Consider the following 8,924-nt stretch of genomic DNA (forward strand, 5'->3'; position numbering starts at 1 on the left):
TTAATAGTAGGGACCAACTGTAAAGTCATGGCATCCCCAGCCATGCCCACTTTATTCCAAGGTCAGACTTACACCTATGCACTAGATCTGGAAAGTGCCTTGTCATTTGCCCCTGGTTTGGCTCCTCTTTCCCTGCTGTAGAATACTCATGATACATTAACTGTGCGTAACTGTAGTTAACAGCAAGGAAGATGGATACAAAGATGGCTTACATGTCCTTCTGGACAACCTGTTCTCTTGTTCCACTACCAGCATCAGAACTCCCTCCCTCCACTGCCCTCTTCCTCCAGCCCTCAGAGACAGGCCACATTCCCAGCTTAGACAATGCATTCTTGCTGCCCTGACACACACCACCAGAGTGGGCCAAGCAAGCTATTGAGAGAGCCAAACAACCCACCCACCACTAAGCTTTGGCTGAAAGCATCAAGCCAAGCCATGGCGTCATAGCAGTTAAGGTCTCTTGATAAGCCACATCAATTCAACTCTTAAAATTGATCATGGCATTGTTGATGAAGTTGATGAGGGTTATATCAGACTGAATCCCTCCAGAGCCCAGATTGAATGACTTTTAATTCGGACAAGTCTGATGTTTAACTCTCTCTTCTCTGTGGAGGCAGCTGCTAGACCCAAATGTGGAATGGGTTTCAGTAGGCACAAGTTTGTTGGTTATGGGGTACACCATCACATAAAAATGACTTCCATATATGGAAAAGTCTCTAACGAAACTTTGGGGTTCATTTCCATCACTTCTAAATTACCACTGATTCTGGATTATTTTGAACCAATGTTTGATATCAATGCCTTCCATAAATAGGATTCATCCATTCATTCAAAATTGTATTTAGAACCTCCTGTGTGTCATGCACTGTGTTAGATGTGTAGGATATTGAGATCAAGGAGACATGTCCCTTTCTTTCAAAGAGCTCCATAAACAGTGATGTATATATTTATTCCTCTTAAGAAGAAGGCTGAAAGACTACCGTATGAACCTTTCAAAGTCAATAACTACCAAAATGTCATCATGAGCTATAATGAGCACTCTATCTGCAGGGACAATGATTTTGCTGCTGGTGGGCCACCCTCTCTGGATTATTAAGTTATGGTAAATCGGACAAATGTTTTTCCTCCTCCACAATTCCTCATGTGTCATAGGCAGTTAACAGTTGACAAACAGAATGAAACAGAGCTACACACTCTACAGTCTCTACAAGGCATTACTTTTTGTTATGATTACTTATTGTAATATTAATAAGTAAATCTGAGTGTTTATTAAGTACTAGCGAAAAAGTGAGAGTGTTAATTACTCAGTCATATCTGACTCTTTGCAACTCCGTGGACTGTAGCTAACCAGGCTCCTCTGTCCATGGAATTCTCCAGGCAAGAATACTGGAGTGGGTAGCCATTCCCTTCTCCAGGGGATCTTCTCAACCCAGGGATCAAACCCAGGTCTCCCGCATTGAAGGCAGATTCTTTAGTGTCTGAGCCACCAGGGATGCCCCACTAAGTACCAGGAATAGTTCTAAATGCTCTATATGCATTATCTCATTTAATTCTAACAATCCTAAGAGGTAAATACTGCCTTTCCCCATTTTCATCCTGACTTTACAGATGCAGAAATAGAGACTCAAACAGACTTGTGCACTTTTATTCCCTGCAAAGATTTCCAGAGGCTCCCATTGAGAACTGCTGACCTGGTTCAAGCTCCTTGCTTTATGAAGCACATCAATTCAGGCTCTATCTCCAGTCAGTGACTATATTAATTTGTCAAACAATGGCCACAAACCCAAATTATGAGATCATTTAGTCACTTAACAAATATTTATTTTGAATTACCATGTGGTGATAATACAGCGATGAAACAAACACAGGCTGTGCTCTCTGGAGGCTTCCAACATGAAAGAGGAGATTTTTAAAATGAGCAGAAAGAAGATAGAAAACTATGAGCAGGCACTGAACCCACTGGGCTTCAACAGCACAGAGTCCAGACTGAGACTGGCCCTTCAGCTCTCCCACTTCAAACTCCTGCAGCTGGACTCTTGAGTTCCAGACCCTTAGTATGACTCACACCTTGGAACTGTGCCCTTCTGTGACCAACTTCATTCCACGACCACCCAGGTCATCAGCATCATGGGTAAAATAACACCAAAACTTACTCTCTGAAGCCCAGTGGAACTGAAGACATGTAGAAAACACCCAATGGGGATGGCCAGGAGAAGTACAAGATCCTGAAGTACAACTACTGGGAACTCATAAAGAATCACTAGAAAGAGAAGCCCAAGAAAGAATTTGCCTGGATGATCAGAAATTGAACAAGAAGGAACTGGCGGGGAACTATGGTCCAAAAAGTTATATGATTTGCTCTAGCATGAGAGCCGCAGAGATCTCAGCTCAGGACAACCCCAGTACCCTCAGGGCTCTCAAAGAAACATCAGAGATTGTCAAATTTCTCAGTAGCTGGTATGGAGGCTCTCCATCCTTCTATACACAGGAGCTGCCCTGTGCTGGGTTGCATTTGGAATTCAGTACTTCAGTGATAAGTCTGCACCTTTAGTGTGTATTTGGGTTCTGTGTTTGCTCTGACTGGTGTGATCTTTGCTTATTTCTAATCGGCAAAATGCACCAACATCATGGTCAGATTCACTAAATTATTCCTCAGTAAATTACCTCAGTTTTTGTCATCTGGGATGCAAGGAAGAAAGCATAGTCCCAGAAGAGCAGCTTATGGTTGGGGACATGGTAGAGATTATGGGTGGAGACCAAATTCCTATGGATATCAGGCAGCTCACTTCTCAGGGAGGTAGGGTAGATAACTTCTCTCTCACTGGGAAGTCTGAGCTCCAGTTCTGCTCCTGTAACTTTACTCATGGCAATCCCCTTGAAATAAAGAACTCTGGCTTCTCTTCCACAATCTATTTTAAAAGCACAGCGACTGGCACAGTCACCAACACAGGCAATGGCATGATCATCGAACAGATTGCTTCACTGGCTTCTGGAATTGGCAAGGGGAAGACACTCATTGCCACTAAGACTGAGCACTTTGTGTGCATTGTGGCAAAAGTGGCCACTTCACCAGCATCCTTTTCTTTCTTTTTTTAATTTATTTATTTTAATTGGAGGCTAATTACTTGACAATATTGTAGTGGTTTTTGCCATACATTAACATGAATTAGCCATGGGTGTACATGTGTTCCCCATCCTGAACCCCCCTCCCACCTCCCTCCCCATCCCATCCCTCCGCGTCATCCCAGTGCACCAGCCCTGAGCACCCTATCTCATGCATTGAACCTGGACTGGTGATCTGTTTCACATATGATAATATACATGTTTCATTGCTATTCTCTCAGATCATCCCACCCTCACCCTCTCCCACAGAGTCCAATATTATCACACCAGGTGGCGCAGTGGTAAAGAATCTGCCTGCCAATGTAGGAGACGTGGGTTCAATCCATGGGTTGGGGAGATCCCCTAGAGTAGGAAATGGCAGCTCCCTCCAGTATTCTTGCCTGGGGAATCCCACGGACAGAGGAGTCTTGCAGGTTATAGTTCATGGGGTCGCAAAGAGTTGGACAGAACTCAGCACAGCAACAGTCCATGAAGTATGTCCTAGATTCCACCTCCTTCCTCACTGGTGTCACTGTGGCCCATGCACCTGTGGACCCCCTGGTGATTTTCACTGTCACTCCATTAATGGCAGAAATACATGTGGCCAAGAACTGCCTGGAGATGAACCTGGAAGCAGTGAAGACCTCAGTTCTGCTTCTATCATTTGCTCTGACAAGACTGACCCTCGGACTCACAGCAGAACCCATGGGTGAGGCGACAATCAGATCTATGCAGCTCACACATGGAGAACAGAAAAACCAACTCCTTGCCTAAAGCTCTGGAATCTGGGCTTCCTTATTCAAGATAATAACACTATATAATCAAGTTGAGCTCAAACCGGGACAGGAGTAACCACCATGGAGAAAGTGGTGGTTGGAGATGCCTTAGAAACTGCCCTTGGAAATTCTCAGAGGTCATTTTGAGGGGTGTGATAGAAATTAGGAAATTAAACTACATCGTGCCTGGAATCCCTTTTGAGTCTACCAACAAATTTCAGCCCCTCCCCCCACACGAGATGGATGACCCCAGTGACAGATGCTGCCTCACAATGAGGATGGGGACACTGAGAAGACATCAGAGAAGTGCAGCACCATCATTAGTGAGGTCCTAGAGCAGCCTCTGGTCAAGCGCATAGCTCAGGCCTTCCACACAGTGCCCATGGAGCTAGGGGGCCTGGGAGAGCCACATTCTGGGTTTCTGTCTTCTCTACCTGCCAGCCTTCAAGTTCCCAGAAGCCTACACATTTGACAAGTGTCATGACCTTGTCCATCTCCAACTTCTGCTTTGTGGGCTCTTGTCAAGGATTGATCCCTTTTAGTGCACTGTGTGTGTCTGATGCACTTACCAAACACCAGAGTGCTGGGGACAGGGTTATTACGGTCACAGGTGATCGTCCCTTCACAGACAACATTACTGCCGGAGAATGTAGGTGAGATAGACGGTGAAAGACATAGAAAAATGCATCAACACTGCTATGGAGCAAGTATACAAACAGGGTAAAATCACCGTGATGACCAGTATGGAGCTGAAGGGCTACATCAAAGCACCTGGATGAACTCTTAACCGACCACTCAGAAACCACCTTTGTTCCTCGAGCAGAAGCTGATGACTGATGTGGGCTGAGAGAGACAGGATGCATTGTTCCTGCATCAGAGGATGGAGTTAGTGCTTCTCCATTTCTAAAGAATGCAGATGATGGGGCTGTCGTGAGGAGAGAAAATTCTCACACATCCAGAAATGCAAGCCACATAGTCTGACTGGTGTGACAGTGACATCTTTAGGGTGGAGGAAGGCTGCCTAATCTGTGACAATCAAAAGATTTAATTTTCCTAAAGAAGATTAATGCTTATACTCTGACCCAGAACACTGCCAAGCTTTGCCCTTTTTTTTATTTACATTATTGTCAGGCCTACCCTGCTCCCTGGCATCATTACCATCTTATTCATTACCAACTTGAGCACAGACATAACTGTCTCCAGCTTATGGGAAAGCTGAAAGTGACATTATGAACCAGATGCCCTGCCATAAGAAGATGGACAGACTGGTGAACAAGCCACTTGTCTTGTATTCCTGCTGATACACTGGCCTCATGCAAGCCTGGGAGCTTTCGTTGTTTATGACACCATGGATGCACAGAGTAGATTTAGGTTCAACATTCTCAGTAACCTCTGAGGCAATGGGGGAACAACAGCATGTATGACAAGGAAAATTGTTATGGACAAAAACGGGCAGAGTATCAGAGAAAATACCCAGAATGTATAGGCTACACAGCTGCTCTCTCTGGCATCATGAACTAGCAAATAGCATATCTGATCATGAAGAAGACCTGGAGCAATTTCATCTTTCAACACGGTCTTTTCAGAAATAAAGTCATCTGGGTAGGGATTGTCTCACCGCTTATCAAGGCAGTAATCCTCTCCTATGGCCTTAGAAGTGTCACAGCCCTGGATTTTACTATGCTCCTGGCTTAGCATAATAAGTAGTCTGTGGATATGGAACATACATACCTTGTTCTTTGGGTGTATAATGATGTGTGAAAACTTCTCATCAGATTTTATTGTGGAATCTGTTGAGATAATGTGTCACTAATACCATCTCTTTGCAAAAGTGTTCAAACTTCACACTGGTGATGACCTTTGGTTCTCTTGTGCAGGTAATGATGTCATCCATATTTATACCAGAGAAAGACAAAACTATATGAAAGGCACTCAACTGACATTTTGTAGTTTACAGCTGAGGTTTGACTATTTATGAATGACTTTTATCTCTATCTCCAGTTTTAAAATATGTGAATTTCAAGGTGATGATATATGGAAGAAACACTTATTTGTATGTACATAGATTTCCAAGATATTAAATAATCTTGTGTAACCCAGATATCTGCTGGGATCTCCCTGCTCTTAAGCTCTCAGTGCATGCATGCTAAGTCGCTTCAGTGGTGTCTGAGTCTTTGTGACCCTACAGACTGAAGCCTGCCAGGCTCCTCTGTTCATGAGATTCTCCAGGCAAGAATACTGGAGTGGGTTGCCAGGCCTTCCTCCAGGGGATCTTCCCAACCTAGGGATTGAACCCATATCTCCTGTGGTTCCTGCACTGCAGGCAGATTCTTTAACACTGGGCCACTGGGGAAGCCCAAACTCTCAGTAGGATTTCTCAAATCTCTAGTCTCATCCTGTTGAAGATCAGTGTCTTTCTCAAGATTTCTATGAATTCCTGGGGAAATTAGCCACTTGACTCAAAAATCCAGCCTGAGGTTTGTAGAAAATGGAAGCGGGGGCAGGGTTACTCATGAGAACATTGACATGCCCCATATTGACTTTCAGAGTCACAGCATGCTTCCCCTGCCATATCACCCCTCACCCCCAAGTCTCGCCATCTCACCAGTCCATCTGTCCTCACCTCCTCCATCTCACCTCTTCTCCTCCCTCCCAGATGGCTCTTCGCCCCTAATGTGTATGCGTGCTAAGTCGCTTCAGTGGTGTCTGACGCTTTGTGACCCTACGGATTGCAGCCTGCCAGGCTCCTCTGTCCATGGGGATCTTCCAGGCAAGAATACTGGAGTAGGTTGCCATGCTCTCCTCCAGGGGATCTTCCCAACCCAGGGATGGAATCTGCGTCTCATGTCTCCTGCATCGGCAAGCAGGTTCTTTACCATTAGTGCCACCTGGGAAGCCCTCACCCTTACTACTGGAATGCCAGTTGGGCTTCTTCCAATTCCTGCTCCAAAACCAAACTCCAAGGCCAGTTTGCATATCCTAACTCAAAGGGCTGTACTGAACAAAAGAGTCTTTCATTCATCAGGAAGCCATTGTGGTTTGAAATAGTAATATCTATTTCTTGAAAAACATTTGCAAAGCACTTTTCAGCACCAACATTATGCCAATCATGTTTCATGCTTTCAACTTAGATTTATTCATGTGTGGGACACACATCTATATTGGCAGAGGCCCAGAGAGACCTCGTTTTAAAGTAAAAGACATTTCAGAGAACAAACAAATGAAGATAGAAAGTATTAAATGACATACTAAAGGTCCAGAAAGAAGATTATCTGTAAGTGACTTCTAATGTCCCTTTTCAATCCTAATTTTCCATGATTCTAGGTCATGTACCATGATGTCCAGTTAGGGATTTAGAAGAGGCTTCAAGCAGCAGGTGCACGTGGGCTAGACTTAAAGAAGAGACAGTGTCAAAGTAAGAGAGACAATGTTTTAAGAAAAGTTTAACAGATCCCAATTTCCTTTGAAGAATCATAAAACTCTACAAGAAATCAACATTGGGAGTTTGAAGTTTCTGAGACAATCTTCATTATATTTTACTCTTTATAATTTGCAAAATTGGGGAAGATTTGACTTCCTGTCTTTCCATCCTTCTTTCCTTTAAACAGCATTGATTGAGGGCCTTTTATGTTTCAGGCAGTGTGCTAGGCATCGGAAACGCAAAGGCGCAAAGGCGAAGTCCCCAGAAGACAGGAATTCAAGTCCAAGGGGTGAAATATACAAAGAAACAAATGTAGCTCAGGTTCAGACCAGCAGTTCCTGCATCCCTGCCTCAATCTCTGACCTCTACCCCTCAAGTTTAGGCACAATACTCATCCATTCCCTAGTCTACTCATCCCCAAGTCCAGAATGTGGGTTGAGTAACTTACATTAAACCTTTTGGGAGTCAGGATCGCCCTTCGGGTCTCTTCCATAAGCTGACTTCTCCCTCACCTCTTTCTACTCTTTTCTTTCCTCTCTGCTCTCTGAGGAACAACACAAATTCCCCTCCTCATCCTACACACAAGAGTTTCAAAGCCATCTTTCGTTACTTGAGCATACCCTTGGGTGCCACCCTCCACCCATGATGACTAAAAATACTGCTTCCAAATAAACACTGGGCCCACCACAGTAAAGGGGTTCAAAGACAGAGGAAAGGGGGTCTCCGTCTTTGCTCAAACAGCATTGCTGTGCTCAGAAATGGGTGGATCTTGTCCAACAAAGACAGAAGAAGCAGCCTGGGTGGTAAAGACTAAAAGGAATTCTGGTCCATAAAATGTATTTCTAATTCTCAGCGAGACCATTCCAGCAATGTAGGGAGTTGGCCCCTGGACTCACCAGTGTTTGGGTTATACTTCAACCTTGATTGAGCACCAGAACTGCACACAGTGCCAACTCCCACGTGCTTTCAGGAGGGCTGGGTACATTATGCCCCTGTTTTTGTTTTTTGGTCTTTTCCCCACGTGTCTGGGGTGTTTCTTCCATTCAAACCAGGACTTTTCCTCCCTCTAAGCCACACATTGGATCCAGTCTGGGCTGATACTCATAGGAGATGCTAAATTCACTTTAGGGCCAAAAAGTAGAAATAATTTATTCAAAAACATGCCAACAACTCCATGGAAAGCTTTCATGGACACCATCACTTCATCCAGATTCTCTGATGGAAAGGAGCTCTTTTGCTCAGTGGTAACACTGAAATGACAGGTTGTTCCTATGTAGGAAGGAAGGGTGGGCCCAGGGCTGTCCCTCTTCTGTGGTTCCAGTATAGCGTGGGTATCTCTACTTGTCTCTTGCTGAATCATCTCTCCCTCTCTTTTTTCTTTTCTATGTTCTTCTCTCATCCAGGGTCCACATCTCAGTTCAGGACTCCAGATGAAGTCTGCCCAACAGACATGGCATTCTTGTTAAACCAGCCTGCACAGAAGATACCAGAAAACCATGATCATTGTCCTCAAGTAGCTGAAGACCTGACACCAGAAGAGGCATTAGATTTGCTCAGCTCAGCAGCAGAGGAAACAAATGGTATAACAGACAGAAGATGCTAGAGGCAAAAACATCTTCACTATA

General features: G+C 44.4%; 3 pseudogenes across 1 annotated transcript; all 3 read left to right on the top strand.

Moving 5' to 3' along the window:
* Positions 1–2,125: 2,125 nt before the first annotated feature.
* LOC145540497 (potassium-transporting ATPase alpha chain 2 pseudogene) lies at positions 2,126–3,408 on the top strand (annotated as a pseudogene).
* Positions 3,409–3,591: 183 nt separating this feature from the next.
* On the top strand, positions 3,592–4,476 carry LOC145540722 (potassium-transporting ATPase alpha chain 2 pseudogene; annotated as a pseudogene).
* A 136-nt stretch (positions 4,477–4,612) lies between these two features.
* On the top strand, positions 4,613–5,977 carry LOC145540498 (potassium-transporting ATPase alpha chain 2 pseudogene; annotated as a pseudogene). The gene is made up of 2 exons (XR_014078362.1): positions 4,613–4,619; positions 4,921–5,977. The product of XR_014078362.1 is annotated as a potassium-transporting ATPase alpha chain 2 pseudogene (transcript).
* Positions 5,978–8,924: the final 2,947 nt, after the last annotated feature.

The sequence above is a fragment of the Giraffa tippelskirchi genome, chromosome 3 (assembly GCF_054371585.1).
Source record: "Giraffa tippelskirchi isolate mGirTip1 chromosome 3, T2T-mGirTip1v1.2.pri, whole genome shotgun sequence".
Taxonomy (NCBI): Eukaryota; Metazoa; Chordata; class Mammalia; order Artiodactyla; family Giraffidae; genus Giraffa; species Giraffa tippelskirchi.